Source organism: Biomphalaria glabrata, chromosome 4 (genome assembly GCF_947242115.1).
Source record: "Biomphalaria glabrata chromosome 4, xgBioGlab47.1, whole genome shotgun sequence".
In the NCBI taxonomy this organism is placed as follows: domain Eukaryota; kingdom Metazoa; phylum Mollusca; class Gastropoda; family Planorbidae; genus Biomphalaria; species Biomphalaria glabrata.
The window spans coordinates 43,661,088-43,678,473 of NC_074714.1; the positions used below are offsets into that span (position 1 = coordinate 43,661,088).

General features: G+C 37.8%; 1 protein-coding gene across 5 annotated transcripts in view; it reads right to left on the reverse strand.

Moving 5' to 3' along the window:
* The window catches only part of LOC106070354 (Krueppel-like factor 8), a 48,386-nt gene extending 34,545 nt beyond the window's left edge, over positions 1–13,841 (reverse strand). Inside the window, exons 1-2 of one of the 5 annotated variants that reach the window (XM_056027146.1) lie at positions 9,658–9,790; positions 4,877–4,957 (exon numbers count right to left, since the gene is read on the reverse strand). The gene's annotated coding sequence lies outside the window, so the exon portion shown is untranslated. Of the gene's footprint in view, positions 1–4,876; positions 5,126–9,657; positions 9,803–13,391; positions 13,514–13,688 lie in introns of those variants that run through there. The other 4 variants (XM_056027144.1, XM_056027147.1, XM_056027143.1 and 1 more) reach the window with 4 other exon arrangements.
* Positions 13,842–17,386: the final 3,545 nt, after the last annotated feature.

A 17,386-nucleotide genomic window follows, 5' to 3' on the forward strand; every position in this document is an offset into this window, starting at 1 on the left:
CCGAAGCATCATGAATAGAGCCATGATGAACTGAAGCATCATGAATCAAGCCATGATGAACTGAAGCATCATGAATCGAGCCATGATGAAACGAAGCATCATGAATCGAGTCATGATGAACTGAAGCATCATGAATCGAGCCATGATGAAACGAAGCATCATGAATCGAGCCATGATGAACTGAAGCATCATGAATCGAGCCATGATGAACTGAAGCATGATGAATCGAGCCATGATGAAACGAAGCATCATGAATCGAGCCATGATGAACTGAAGCATGATGAAGCGAGCCATGATGAACTGAAGCATCATGAATCGAGCCATGATGAAACGAAGCATCATGAATCGAGCCATGATGAACTGAAGCATCATGAATCGAGCCATGATGAACTGAAGCATGATGAATCGAGCCATGATGAACTGAAGCATCATGAATCGAGCCATGATGAACTGAAGAATGATGAATCGAGCCATAATGAACTGAAGCATCATGAATCGAGCCATGATGAACTGAAGCATATAAAAAGTAGATCGAGGCATGATGAACTGAAGCATCATGAATCGAGCCATGATGAACTGAAGCATCATGAATCGAGCCATGATGAACTGAAGCATGATGAATCGAGCCATGATGAACTGAAGCATCATGAATCGAGCCATGATGAACTGAAGCATCATGAATCGAGCCATGATGAACTGAAGCATCATGAATCGAGCCATGATGAACTGAAGCATTATGAATTGAGCCATGATGAACTGAAGCATCATGAATCGAGGCATGATGAACTGAAGCATCATGAATCGAGCCATGATGAACTGAAGCATCATGAATAGAGCCATGATGAACCGAAGTATCATGAATAGAGCCATGATGAACTGAAGCATCATGAATCGAGCCATGATGAACTGAAGCATCATGAACCGAGCCATGATGAATTGAAGCATGATGAATCGAGCCATGATGAACTGAAGCATTATGAATCAAGCCATGATGAACTGAAGCATCATGAATCGAGCCATGATGAACTGAAGCATGATGAATCGAGCCATGATGAACTGAAGCATGATGAATCGAGCCATGATGAACTGAAGCATGAAACAATGCATCTTGAACTGAATCATCCTCAAACGCCAATGATTGCCTGATCGCCAACAGTTCAAAACGTTACTGATGCAGCAAAGAAAGCTCTCTAACTTAAAACGCCAAATCAACTTAAATAAACAACTGTCTTCTCATTCTCTTGTTTATTGTGTTGCATTTGAGACCAGGCTTCTTTGAATGAACAGTGCTCGTAGACTTAAACCATATGTACTTTAAATAATTATAAGACCGCATGTCATCCTGGTTGTAAGTGGGAAGTCTATTGCGATATAAAGTTTCATTTCCTAGTCATCTAATTATTATTGCATATAAACTACAAATTAAACAGTATAAACGTTTTGCTACGTTTAAATACATAATAAGACTTGATTCAAGTTTTAGAACTTAACCAATGACCATCTTGGAATCAGTAAGCTTTACAAAGGCAACACACAAAAAAAAAGCGCAATCCTAAACATCTTATCTTATAAATTACAGACGTTACAACAAAAGTGAAGATAATATGTCAGACAATGACTCCAACGCATATCTTTTTAATTTTGTCGTGCATGGTAATCAGAGATTTAACTGGTTTTCCTGGCTAATTCACGCAACCCGTTGTATGCTCTAATAGCACTAGGGGATAGAGAGCACTTGTAGCATAGAATAAGAAATGAATATTTTAATAGGTTTTGTGCTCAACAACAACAGCAAAAAAACTGTTACTCAATGGATACCAGCTCATATAGAACTAGAAGGAAATGAGAAGGCTGACACACTCGCCAAGAGTGGGAGAACTAACTCACAAATAAACTCTGCACTCTATCCAGAAGAAATGAAGAAATTAATTGTAAATAAAATAAATGAGAAATGGACGAGCTCTCATCCAAATCACAAGAAAGATGACGCTTACTATAAGCTAGCCCGACAAGACCAACGTCTAATCTTTCGACTCAGGACCGGACACAACAGAATGCGACAACACATGTAGCGGAAGCTCAAAATTGGAACCAGTGAAATCTGCCCATGTTGAGTATCACCAGAGAATGCCGACCACGTCCCCCAAAACTGCCCGTATAAGACACTGGCCCCAAAACACCCCAATAGAAAAAAAACTATATGGAGAGCTCCCTTATTTGGAAACCACTGCGCAGTTCATCTCATATATTGGTCTAGTCACTTGAAAGTTCCAACATAACAATGAGAAGAAAGAAGAAGAAGAAGAAGAAGAAGAAATAGGTTTTGTATTTTGTAAATGAGGATGACGTGTTTCATGTATGATTGTTTCTTTACTTTGAACTCTTCTGTTCTGAAACATATCTTTCCAATATGATGCTGTTCAAAGACGAGTCAATTTTTTATTATTATTTCAAACGCTCTACACATCTCCTATAATAACAGTTACCTCAAGTACTATAATACAAATTCAAAGTGACAATTCTGTATTGAAAAACAAACAAAAAAAAGTGAAAGTATTGACGCCAACATTACAATTCACTAAACGACCTGGCTAGCATTTATGTTTTGTTTTTAAACCGTCTTAAGAACTTTCATAAAGTTTAAGTATGCGAGATGTAGGCCTATAATACAGTAATAAAGTCGTTTGAAAAATTGGACATATCACCAAATTTTTGTAGCTACAATATATATACATATTAACGCTCTTTAGTTTTAAATATGTACATAGATATCATATAAAAGATTCTTTAAAAAAAATATAAAAACAAAAAACTACATATGTTATATTTATTTACCAACATTTTACACAAGATTAGACCAATGATCTTAACCAAGAATGCATTTTTTTTTAATTAGTAAAGTCTATAAATTGCATATTAATTATTGTATAATTAATATTATAAGTCTAAAAGTTTACCATGAGCTTTTCAATCAGTCTACACTCTACAATTTTATTAAAATGTCTCATAGCGCTACGCTATAAATGGCTAAGAAGAAAATAACCATGTTTCACCAACAGCATTGACTTTTCAAATGAAACCAAATGCAATGATAGTTGGCTTTTGCATAGTGTGAATGGACCTCATTCACCAACCGTAAACAAACAAGATTTAGCCAGGTGGTGCTCTATATCTTCTATATAATTTACGATCTCATGTTTAATTCATGATGGTTGTCACGTGACAATTTTTATCGTTGTTTTTTCAATAAGATCACGTGACTAAATGTTGTTTGTTTACGATTGGTGAATGAGGTCCATTGTTTGTATGTTTACTTTAAACAATTAGGTCTTTCTCATTTCATGGTGAAAAAATCATTTTTATTATACGTTTAAAAAAGTAATATAGACATATATAACTTTGTTATTATTATAAGTCCATTGAACTAATAGACGCCATTAAAAATAATTTGTTATAAAAAAATGTAATGGTATGAATTAAGGTCTAACAACCAGTCCATCTCCTGGCCTTCGCGCAGCCTTGGATGGCCTACCACCTAGGAGAAGGAAAACTCTGAATTACAACCTCTGCTGCCTAGCGGCTATACCCAAACATGGGAAAGGCTAAGGGACTTAACCCTTAGGATAAATCAGGAGCCGGAGACTCTTAGGAAGTTTGCAGCACGCAGTGCTTCACCCTGACGTCGCTGATCAAAACTGAATCGGCACTTGCCGTTCCTTTGGATACATCAGCTGCAAGGAGAGATGATCCATAGTCACATCACGACTGAAAGAAGCCATAACTCTAGTACTGGCACTTGATGTTTCCTTGGATAAATTAGCTGCGTGGAGACGGGGGATCTGCTGTTTGTGTGACATCGTTTCCGATCAAAACTCACGCACAGCGATTCATCTCATGACTGAAGGCAGGGCCGGCTTTAGGCATAGGCAAACTAGGCAGCCGCCTAGGGCATCCGATTGATGGGGGCCTAACACAGAACTTTAAAAAAATATTTAGAGAAAAAAATTGCGAAAATCTCAAACTAGCAGCTTTCTATCTGGCTCAGTCTACTTTCTATCTGGCTCAGTCTACTTTCTATCTGGCTCAGTCTACTTTCTATCTGGCTCAGTCTACTTTCTATCTGGCTCAGTCTACTTTCCATCTGGCTCAGTCTACTTTCCTAAAGTATCTATCAAAACTCAAACTAGCAACTTTCTATCTGGCTCAGTCTACTTTCCTAGCGCTAACGTAAAGTATCTTTCAAATCTCAAACTAGCAGATCTCTAGCAATAAATCATACAGGTAGATTTTTAATAATTTAACTTGCGTACTTCTTAAAAATCTTTTTATTTTAAACTTTCAGCTTGCCTCGATTTACTTCGCTTAGGGCCTCAAATTACCTAAGGCCGTCCCTGCTGAAGGAGCCCATAAATATATATATACACGGTATACTCGATAGTAAATGGCCATCAGATATAAGGTCTGAGCGGGAAAGTACCAGGCGATGTCACGACCCAAGAGGTTATTGCCTCTGGTTGTCGCATTAGTTCTACGCGTGCTTATTGGTTCGAATGCTTTATGTCAAGTCCATCTAAGTATGTGTGACCCTTCTCTGCCCACAAAGAAGACGTTGATAGCTAGTAAGATAGAGTTAATAGAGACATAGATTTTATATAAATAAAAAAGTGAAATACAATTTGAAAAAAAAAACTAGCATCAAGCCACACTATAACGCTGCCTCTTTCTTTAGGTGACTATTTGACTTTGACACACAACTTAATTAAATTGAATGAACTCTATAGTAAATAACATCCGTAAAGAAAGTGTTGAAATGTGTGGTGTGTAGTTATTGCTGATGTGTGCTTACAGTACCGCAACAAGGATATAATACACTTACCGGAGAAATGAGCTAGGCTATACTGCTACATGGTATGTTGTTGGTATAATGTCTCTGGTAGATCTAGATCTAAATACTTCACTGAAACACATAAGAGCCAATGTCCGGAGATGAGGAAAAAAAAGAGCTGAATGAAATGGGTTGAATTAATGAGTGATACACACTTGCTCACATGATGAGCGGTCACAGGTCACAAGCCGAGTGATGTCCCCCTCGTTAGAGCTGAGTTCGCTCCCCTTTGCCCTTAGACGAAGTATTGCATGTGGCCGTATTAGTTGTACGAGTCATCACATAGGCAGAATTAGAGTATCTCTCTCTCTCTCTCTCTCTCTCTCTCTCCCTCTCTCTCTCTCTCCCTCACTCACACACACACACACACTCCTATTTTAAGAAATGCAGACTAAAAAGAAAACAAAATAAGTAAAATATAAAAGTACTTTTAGAAAAAAAAAAAAAAAGAAAAGAAGTGTATTTGTATCAATTATTTTCTAATGAATTTTTAATAGATCTAGAGTAAATCTAGACTAACAATAAGAAATGTGTGCGATTGGCACTCGGCAATATGGTAACTAGTCCCTCGTTTTTTTACTATTCATAGTTGTAAAGTAGTTGATTTTAAAAATGACTTTTTTCACTTTCAGGAAAGAATACAGTAGAGATTGCATCAGAACTTTGAAAGATCTTATCTTATATAATACAGACGTTATTATTAAAAAAAAAAAGAAGATTACGTCCTAAGCGTCGTGACTAAATGCATGACGCGTAGGACGAAATCGTCTTCTTTTTTTGAAGTAACATCTGTATTATATAAGATAAGATAAAAAGGTCTAAAATATCGTAATGTCGGATTTTTTAAATAACTTTCTGGTTTACGAGATCTAAACGGGACGGACGGACACACACCAAACTAATAGCGGTTATTCCCCTCTTGGGGGCCACTAAAAATGAGATTTAAAGTATGAAGTGTACTTGAATACTGTTATTGACATCTAGAAAACATGCAAGACCAATGTACATTTGTTGTATTCTATACACGTCTCAATATTAGGACCACTTTACATGTTGCAGACGTTTTTGGAAATGAAGACTTGTACGTCTTTCCCCGAACCTCCCGCAGGATGGCGGTGGATGGCAGCGAGAAAGGTTTGAACAATATTTAAGAGCGCATTCGACAAGGCCAGGCAGCCATCCATTATGTTTCGCCCCCTCCCCTTATTTTTTTACTTCCCGCTCAGAGATGATGCATGAATTGTATACATTTCATTCATCTTGCTACGTCACTTGGACAACAAGACAAAACGAAGAAAACAAAGAAGAACGAGAAGTATCACTGCAAACCTCGGTGAGCACTCGTAGACACACATACACACACATACATTTTCAGACATTTTCACACACACACATACAAACACACACACTTTTACTCCGCGTCACTAACACTTGCTCGCTCACGCTCAGTCACATTGCGATACACACTGGCATGTTATGCTCATTGTATTTCTGGTGCCTCGATGGTCGCCCAGGCGAAGCTGAAGAGGGTCAAGAGGTTAAGGGTCGTAGTCACTCACTGACCCCATATACCAAAGACCTACTGTCTATGATTTGAAACAATTACCAAATCCCAACCTTATTATATCATACATCAGCAATCAGTTATTTAAAAATAGAAAAAAAATTGATAAGATATATGTAAAGTTAAAGCAGTCCACATACCGGCTACTACACAATAAGGGAAACACAATCCTTACCAATTTGTTTCAATATTATTTAAATACTAAAGTAGTTTTAACAATGGAACAACCAAGACAGTGATAAAAGCCTAAGTCTTTATGGGTAGACTCACACTAGAGGGGTTAAGAGCTATGACAGCAGAAACAGAAACAGCGATTGTTGATGGGAAACTGGAGACTATCCAACTGAGGAGAATTGTAGACATGAGAATCTTCCTCAATGACGAACAAGTTCTGGTCCCTGGTCCCCCCTCCCCCCCCCCCATTGTGCTTTATTTAAATGTTAAATATAATTTAAAATATTTCAAACACACTAGAATCATTTATTTAAATACTTTCAAAATCATCTTTAACTCATTAAATTTTATTTTTTAAAAACACTTGTTGGCGGCATCTGTGGGTCCGTTATTCGGTACGTCATGCTGCTCAACGGGTGATGGTTGATATTTTGAGTGCAAAAAGATATTAGCTGGAAAGACAAAGGCATAGCCTTCGGAATTTAAGCCAGAGTGATTCATTCCTCGGTAGTGGTGATATTATTGTATGCTTGCCACTCTTAGATGCTCACTGCAGATATCGCCATGGAATCAAGATGCTATAGAAGGATCCTAGCATTCCTAGATATCGACTAAAATGAAGAAGACACATATGAGGAAACTGGAAATAAGATCACAGTGGCTATTGAGTTCACTGATGATCTGCTGACCACTATCAAAAAATAAACGCAAATTTAAACTATTTTACCATATCATGATGTTTTCAGGGCTCGCAAGGACATTCCTGCAGAGAACAGTACCAGGAAAAAGAAGAAGCGGCAGACAGAGAAAGCAATGGGAAGACATCAAATAATGGACGAGCATGTCATTAAAAGAGATTATAGTCAAAGCAAAAGACAGAGAGGGATTAAGAAACACGGTCGACAGATCATGTGTGGTGCCCCAACGGTCCAACAGATTAAACTCATCATTAAAGGATAGGTGAACGTGAACATACACATTTTTTGAGTAACATGCCGCTTAGTGTATTCTATAGTAGCGATTTTTAATATAAAAAAAAGGTATCTTCGTGTTCACAAAAAGTCTTAGGAAACTTTAATGCATTGATATCAGAAATTTCGAACTACAATTTATCAATAATCGCAATCTTCTCTGCCTTCATACAAACTGCTGGACCTGTGAAAATAAAAGTTTTCTTTCATAGACAACTTGAATAGCTCCTGCTTGAAGATCGCAAGATTGTGTACATGTTCACTAAACAACAACTAGAGAACTCAAAAGCCCGTATTTATTTACACTACAACAAGTATTGCCTTTGGAATCACTTTTTTTAATGTCTAAGAAAACGTGTACACACACACACACACAAAATTGTAGGTACATAAATTTGATGCGTCATGGCCGAGTGTTAAAGCGCTTTGGTTCTGAACGGAAGGACTCGAGGTTGAATCCAAATAAAGAATGGGATTTTGAAATCGAAATTTTATTGACGACACTGAGTCCACCAAAATAAAATGGGTACAAGACATGAATCTTTGGAGAATAGATTGGTCGGTGTGCTGACCACATGACACCCTCGTTAAGCATCGACCAAAGAACCAGAGGGTCTTGACATCATCTGCCCCCATAGATCGCAAGGTATGAAAGGGTTACTTATGATTATAAATGTTTTTTTTTTAAAGCCAAATTATCATTTCCCCTTTCAATACTGCATAGATCTGGAATTACTATTTTGAGAACACACTACATAGATCTAGTTTTGTTTACAAATGGTAGATGAAATTAAAACAACACCGTTTTGCATATTTAAATTTCAAAACAAAAGGATTAGCTTTCAGAAGAACAATAAATTTGTCGTTACACGCATTTTTAACACTAGGTTTTATACCAAAATCTCATTGTCATAAGCGCTTTTAGCATACGAATTATAAAAGTGACAGACAGACAACACAAAACTGATAGCAGCTATTCCCTATCAAAGCCGCTAAACAGGTGGCTTTCAGCATTGATTGATCTGGGTTTAAATAGACCCCCACATAGCATTGTCGCAGTCTACTATCCTGTTTTATATCACGACTCCCACTTTATTTAAATGGATATATCGACCTTATTTTTATGTGTGGCTTTCAGCGAAAATCTGAGTTGGTATTTAGCTTAGCTGTTAGTTGTTAAAGCCGTCTACCCCCCCCCCCTCCCTTATCCCTTTCTCTTCTGGTAATGTCGGTAAACAACTGTTTTGACACGCGGATGTGTTATATATCTTCATGACTTATATCTTATTGAAAAAAAAAGTACTTTACCTGGTGTACAGTCACAGAGTAAAGGTATTAACTCTTTAGGAAGACTATAATGACCTTTGTGGGAAAACTGCACTAGCATAACCATGAATGAATGTTAACCCAGGTACCTACTGTTTCTTTTAATGTAAAGGAGGGGGGGTGTAGTACTATTATTCACTTGAATGTTATGTAATATAACGTTTGTTAAGTAGGTCTAAGCATGTGTTGGATCAAGTGTCATTCTGAACTAGCAAATATATACATTCAGATCTAGGTTTTTATGCTAGGTTTTTATGTTAGGTTTTTATGCTAGGTTTTTATCGAGCCTGCAAAACGCACACGAATGTTTAAAATTTCTGATTTTAAATCGCAGTACAGTCTGTTTACTTACTACACCCTCATACTACACATCTCTTATCTCTCTCTAGTTCTCTTTCTCTCTCTCTCTCTCTATTTCTCCCACGCACTCTTTCTATTTGTCTCTCTGTCTGTCTCTCTCTCTCTCTCTCATTAAGTTATTGAAGCCCCTCTCTATAGTCTGAAACGCCTCCCAGACTCCGCAAATATTTGCATACATAGATGCAATATATGGATATCTATAGGACCTTCTGGTCTACATCTGACAATTGGTGTTTAACTATCAGTATACAGATGACAAAGCGGTAGGCCTATAATTGTCGTGTGAAACCTATATAGAGCCTCTCTCTCTACATGTACATAACAGTAAATATAGCGTGGTTGTATAATGTTAGCTTTCAGATATGTTAACAACTTACAGTCTCCACTAAACAATATATCCGTTGTACGATACTCCATCCTCATTGCACAAGCAACACAATTATAAGAGAGACACGTTCACATTATAAGAGACAAGCTTATCCTTAGGTAAGTACACAAGAACACACTCCAAATTCACACGCATTGGGAGACACGGACAACTTGACTTAACACCGAGAGGGGGAGGGGGGGGAGGGGGTACGAGGAAAAGGTTTGTTCAGTAAAAGCCTGGGGGAAAAAAAGTTTTTAAAAAAAGTAAACTTACAGTCAAATGTTACGAAGTTCAAAACAAGTTGGGCTTTTTGAGTGTCCCATGTAGACCCGGTCAGTGCATCACAGTGCACAGACACACAAACACATTCACACTAGTGTATAGCACACACACACATATACTATGCTATTTGTGACGAGATAGAGATGACAATGAGAATGGGGGTGGAGGTGGGGGGGGGGGAAACAAGAGAGCAAGAGTTAAAGTAGAGGATGGAGTGGGTGGGAGCAATAGTTAAATAAGTAGATGGAAGACAAACAAGGGAGTTAGAGTTAAAGTAGTGGGTGGAAATGAGGGGGTGGGGAGACAAACAAGGGAGTTAGAGTTAAAGTATTGGGTGGAAATGAGGGGGGCGGGGGAGAGACAAACAAGGGAGTTAGAGTTAAAGTACTGCCTGGAAAGGGGGTGGGGAGGGACAAACAAGGGAGCTAGAGTTAAAGTAGTGGATGAAGAGAGGTAGAAATGTCAGTCTGTATGACAATGTAAATAGCATCCGTAAGGGAAGGCAAAGTTGGTATTGCAATCAAAATGACATGCATGATAAAAATGATGAGTTGTCAATTATACATACCTCCACCTCTCCTCTTGGTCGTCGATCAGTAAGTCTTCATAGAATGCATAGGTCAAGATAACCTCTTATTTTACATCTTCAAAAATTACATAAAAAATTGTTTCCCTCTCTCCAACTCTCTCTCTCTCTCTCTTTCTCTCTCTCTTTCTCTCTCTCTCTCTCTCTCTCTTTCTCTTTCTCTCTCTCTCTCTCTGTATATATACCAAAATTGATTTTAAGATGATTATATTTTGTAAAGTTAGAACAGTCAAATAGCTACTAAATTTCTTCCCAAAGTATACAGGAACTGTCTGATTTATTTGAATATCATTAGAGCCGTTTTCAAAATCCATACACGACAGTATCAGAATATTCCAACCAAAAACAAACAACACTGTCAATTCATCTCGCTGAAAACTAAAACATTTTTTTACTAGAATATTGCAACATCTTTGATTTGGTTCGCTGAACTTAAGGACAGTTCGTTCGCTTCGGTTCGTACTAGTTTCAAAGTTCGAGTTCAGTTCGGATTCGGTTCCCATTTCTAGTTCGAACCCAGAATCATCGCGGTGACACTGTGAAGCACATACCCCACGACCAGGCAGTCATGCCGGTAGTCACAATTGCAGTGTTACCTCCCGTTTCCTCCATTTTGTATTTCTTATTTATATCCTGTCTATAAAAAAAAAACACCTTGCCCTACCTACCCATTCCCCAGTTCTTCCCGACACCTCTCTTTCTGGCCCCATTCCCTCTTTTTCTTAAAGACACTTTTGACAGCCGCTTTAATGTTCATAAATTATAGTCAGGGCGGGTTAAGATTGTTAAAAAGGGTTTTCCCGAATGCAAAAATAGTTTTTAACCTGTTTAGCAACAAAAGGGTACGCTAGGTAATAAATAATAGCAAACACTTCTACGAGTCAAGTGTTAATAACCAGAAAACAAAGAACAGCTGAGATAATCAAGTCAATGATATATGGCAATTGTTTAAACACCGAAGTGAAATATCGTAAATGTGAGATATTTTCATTACTCTCTTATTGATACAATTGAAGTACTTTCATTTCCACATGCACTGTGTTAATATATGATTAATTTAATGGCTATGTCTTCGATTCCGAAGATTAAAGAAGAGTGCAGTGTTTCTCTTAACTATGCAAAACCAGTTGCAACGTGCATATTTGTCAACATCTGATACAGACGTTGTCCGCTAGGGGTCTAACTATGTTTTTATCACGTGCTTTCTACAAGGACTTTGCTTTCGGTCTTAAATATGCGTTCCGCGACCTTTGTGCGAGCTCTCTAGCTGTCTCGTTCAGAGGCAGAATGACGCCCGGTGATACCTGCGAGGTGTTTTACATGTTTCTTCAGAATTGAAGATTATTGCATCCTAGCCCAAACTTCCGACAGGAGGGCTCGAACCCCGGACCTTCAAGACGGCATCTAGGGAGCTTATCACAAGTCTAGGCAGCCATTCATGCCTGGAAGTTACACCACTCCAACCCTTCGTCTATGGCGAGTCCTCACCGAAGTCAACCAGGGACTCAAGGACTCACTAAACTTTCAGGCGTTTGAAGACTCGGAGAAGTCAAACTGGAAACTGCTTCATTGGCCTATATAGTTGTTGCTTTTTTTTTGACATGCTCTAACAGTTCTGATGGAGTAAAACTTATCAATAGCGAAGCCGTAAACACTTTTGGCTACATATTTTTTTCTCTGTGACTAGGCTGTAGATTGATCACTTAGGAAAATATCGCGGGTCACTTCAACCTCGAATTCCTTAACGCTTGCACATTTTGCACATCCGTAACTTTTGCTTTTTGACCGCATCACAAACCAAGAGACAGGGTTACTGCAGCGATTGGATCCCACGACGACCTGCTAAGTATCGTAAAAAACGCAAGCTAAAAATCTATGGCCATATTACAAGCTCTTCTGGGCTCGCAAAGACCTTCCTTTAAGGAACAGTTCCAGGAAAAAGAAGAAGAGGCAGACAGAGAAAGCGATGGGGGACAACATAAAAGAATGGAAGGGATTGACATTGAAAGAGGTTCTAACTAAGGTAAAAGAGAGGAATGTAGAAAGGCGATCGACGAATCGTGCATGGTGACCCAACGGTAGTAAATTTTTGCTTAAACTTACATTGCTGATTATAACGTGACTTAATGTAGTATTCTGAAATAAACTCTAATAAAAACGAACATAAACAAATAAAAAAGAAACACAACATTAGGCCTAAGTCCATATAACCTTTTCAGTTTATGGTGTAGCTACTAGGCTATTTACTTTCTTTTTAGTATAGGGTAGGCGTACATCGAAGCCGCGATGCATAGAAATTCTAGGGGCGTAACAATGAATTTTCCATCGTTTTGGAGCCCGGTGGGCTTGACCTCTTTGGGGGCCCCTGCATTTTGCATAATATTTAATTTCTAATGTAAAAAACACTCATTTGAGGGGCCACCTCAAGAAGGGACCCGGGGGGATTTTCAAATCTTCCCCCCTCCGCCCCCACCCTTGCTACGCCACTGGAAATTCTGTAATAGTTAAAAACATGGAGACCTAGATACACCTCACCTTTTATATCTATATTCGAATGTTGGAACTTGATTTTAAAGTGGCATTAGACTGACGAGTGTATCAGTTGTATTTTTGAATTGAGTCATTTGGAGAGTTTCGAACTTGACGTAAAAACTGTAAATCGATAACGTTTTGGTGTCTCTGGTGTACAGAATAGAGGAAGTGTCGCTAAGCTGTTTACTAAAGGTTTAGGATCATGTCTGTGCACTTTAGCACCGCAGAGTCTAATTTTCTATGTTTTACATATTTAGCATTAAATAGTCTCAATATGAAGAGAGGCTTAGACTTTCACTCTAAAAACTTAAAAGCTATTTAAAAAACAAGGGGCAACTCACTAGAGGTAATAAAAGAGACTTGATACGAGTTTATCCTGAAAATCTCCAATTAAGAAATTAATTCATTTTTCCTTTTTGCTAAAATCCAGATCTACAGCAGACGTTGTTCACGAGATAGCCGCCTTCTGATAGGAAGTTTAGTAGGAGTCAATCTGGTGCAGCTGTATATATAGTAACGTACTATGGTGCCCCCCTCCCCCCCATGGCACCCACAGGCTCCCCTACCCCTTCCCCCCCTCGGTGAAGTTAAAAAGAAATATTTAAAATAAGTATATCTATATCTACCTTTGTTATTACCTCTTATGGTAATCCTTATGTCCTACGTCAAACAGCACTAACCACCGAAGATATACTAAAAGATAAGAGTAGATGTAACCATTAGGAATGACCGTGTCTGGAGACCATGCTTGGCTCGAAAAGCCGCGATGTGTCCATCACGTGCTGGTACTAGCAGACGCCTGGCAACGAGAGACAAGCGTCTTGGTTAAGTTTGTTTTCTTCTGTGTGTATGTGTGCAATGTAAGTGTTTGTGTCCTGGTTATTATCCTTTTGATAATTGTATAAGTGTGTGTGAAAAGAGAGAGAGAGAGACAGAGAGAGAGAACATCAATTGGTATGGTGTTTTTTTTTGTTTTGTTCAGATACCAATTGTAGAATTAATCAATTAGTCACGAAAAAACAATGTTTGGTAAAATGTTATGGAAAATGTGTATGATCCAATACATATGAAGAAAAACAAATGATTTTGTGGCTTCAATATTAATACATCGAAAAGTATTTGTAACTAATTTTAACCTTATTTCCCTTCTTTTCAATACGCACTGTCTTGCACTACTGTCTTGCACTGTCTTGCACTGTCCTAATTTTGCCCTTTATTGAATGGGAGCGGGTTGAGGCGGGAGTTATACAACTCAAACTGTCCGAAGTGAAATCGTCTCCCTTGTTTAGTCTGATAGGTCAAGCAAAGATTATCGTGAGCCCTATAGAGGTGTCCTGTAACATCCTAGGACCGACTAAAAAAATAAATACGGCATATTAACGCTAGATTTTATCAAGACTGGTCAAACAGTGTTGACTTCTAAGTATAACATATAGACTGAGAGATTCCTGCTTTATGCCTTAGAAGATCAGAGTCTAGTTAGTGTAAGCCAAACAAATGAAAAGGTAGGCTGGGGGAGTCCTGGTGTCCAAAATATCAAATTTTCTCCTTAAATGTCGTCGACCTAAACAGTGTGTGCGTGTGTGAAAGACTACATTTATATAAATGTGTGTGTGTGTGTGCACGTGTCTGTTGTGTGTGCGTTAGTGTGTGTGTGCTTGTGTTCGTGCGGTCGCGCATAGAGTCCAGTACTATGACCAACATGGAACAAACTGGAGATGGGACCATTGTTATCTGCCAGTGGAGATAAAGTGTCATATCTGTTGACCCAATAGACACAGCGTACAACATGTGGCCACGGAGAAGAAGAAGAAGAAGAAGAGAGAGAGAGAGAGAGAGAGAGAGAGAGAAGGAATAGAAAGAAAGAAAAATGAAAGAAAATCAAATGGTATATGGAGAGAAAAGAAAAGAGAGAAATGGGATTGAAAGTGAACGATGGAAAAGGTGTGTGGGGGGGGGGGAGCAATAAATTGAAAGAAAGAAAAAGAGAGAGAGAGAGAGAGAGAGAGAGAGAGAGAGAGAGAGTGAACCCATGAGAGAGCGATATGGCTCAGAAAGAACAACGAAATTTAATTTGTTCTCTTTGGTTTTCTACATTAGGGAAATTTCGTGTCGCAGAAATCTTTGTCATAATGTAGAATCCTAGACTGGCTTGTTTGGGTTCAAATCCCAGAAATTAAAAATGATTATTTCATCTTGATTTACCTTATTTATATTTCCCTCAACGATGTCAGAGCTTCTAATTTAGATAAAGATTTATTTATTGGTGTCAGTTCATTTAATTCAATTTAGTATTCCATCTTTGATGTCAGGTCTTCAAACTGAACATGAATTCACTTAACGATGTAAAGCATTCGTATTCCACTTTTAGGATTCACTTTTTGTTGACAGGTCTTCTAGTTCACTATTTGTTGAAAGGTCTTCTAATTCACTTTTTTGTTGACAGGTCTTCTAATTCACTTTTTGTTGATAGGTCTTTTAATTCGATTGTGGAATTAACTCTTTGATGTCAAGTCTTGTTTATTTTATGATTTTCTTGTTGGTGTCAGACCTGCCAAGATGTCATCTCAAAAAAAGTTAGATCGATCTACGAGTGCTCATTGATTAACTATTCAACTAATTAAGTCCAGGTGTTCCTATCGATCTGTGTCGTTAGGCGTGCAGATAACTTTCATATGAGATAAGCGTCTTTGAATTCATTTGATAACATAATTGTGTCGACAGTTTGATCTAGGAGAGGCTTACTTTCGCTTTAATGGGCTAAGCATGACTAGGGTGTGACCTTCTTTGTTACCCACTTGATAGACCTGATAAAACAGAATGTGCACTTAACCTAGCTAACTCTAGACACACAATAAATGTGATATTAACTGGATCTGAGAGATAATTGATATATTGAATTAGTTGAGTGTCACATGGGAATAGATGGTCGAGTTTATTTCATGTTTTACTTTCGACTTCCAACGAAGTCGATTTTGACTTGTTTCGATTGCTTTTAGAACGGTAAAGACTCTATTACGAAACAAACGTGAGACCAATGAGATTATTGCAAAGTAAAAAGTAAGAGTGGCAATAAAAGATATAAAAAACAGATCAAATAAAAGATTTGTTTCGGTGATGGCTGGTTATCAACGAGCAATATCATCCACTTCCCAATTAACTTCGGGTAAATGTTAGAGCAAGAATGGACTCGAGTCACCATTACCTGAAGCCGCGCGTTTAATCACTAGCCCCCCCCCCCCCCAACCCCGAACATGTTATTCTAGACTAGCATTGTAACGGTCATAGAATTTTGTAGGCTATTTTTTCCCCCTACAATTCTCACAATTAGTTTGGACTCTTTTTATAGGTGAGTAAGTTGTAGAGGATATTTGGAACAGGAAAACGGAAGTAGCGATTTCCTTAGAAATGTTGGTAGTTTATGTCAATATCTGTGAGAAATAAATCACTGGCTAAATTGCCAGACAATGAAAACTTTGATTCTACCGTTATAATTTATTCTCAATTATTTAATCATCTAAACATTACATTTGGCTTACGGCTTTTTATCAATGACATGAAAACATGGATTCTGCATATATAATCGTACCTCATTTGGGATTTTTGATAGAATGTATTAGCTAAGGGGTCTTGAAAATGACAAATACTAAACATTATTTTCTTTGATTACATTTGAACTAATTAAAATAGGTAGATAGAAAATTAAAAAGAAATCTTTTTTTTCCCTTTTTATCTGTATTTCGATTGATATCCATTTTGATTAACACATGTATAAGAATGACTTAGGCATTCAAGAAACAGTGTTGATTTGTAAGAAGGTTAATATAATGTCGAGAAGTATAACGGAAAAAGCTTTATGTTCTTTAAATTGAAGGTGCCTTGGTGGCCGAGTTGTAAGCGCTTGACTTTCGAAACTATATGTCTCGGGTTCGAACATCGGTAAAATATTTTTGAACTTCGGCATTTTTAGCTCATGAGTGTTGGGGAAAGAAAAGGCGATTGGTCGTTGTGCTGGTGACATGACACCTTCGCTTCTTAATCGTCAACAAAAAAAAAAAAAAAAAGATGACCTCTACATCATATTTAGAAAGGTCTGAAAGGGTACTTGACTTTTAATCTTAATTTGAAGTTTTAACAAAAATTCAATCTACATTATCTACATTCTACGCATGTCCGTGTCATCTTTTAACGTAAAAAATCGTCATCCGAGTTCTTCTGAATTTCAGACAAATCTTTTTTTTTTTTTTTTAGTTAAAGGCGGAAGTTTTCCGAAACAAGTTTTTAAAACTTTAAAACATGACAATTTGCTAGTGTGTAACACAATTGTTGGATGATG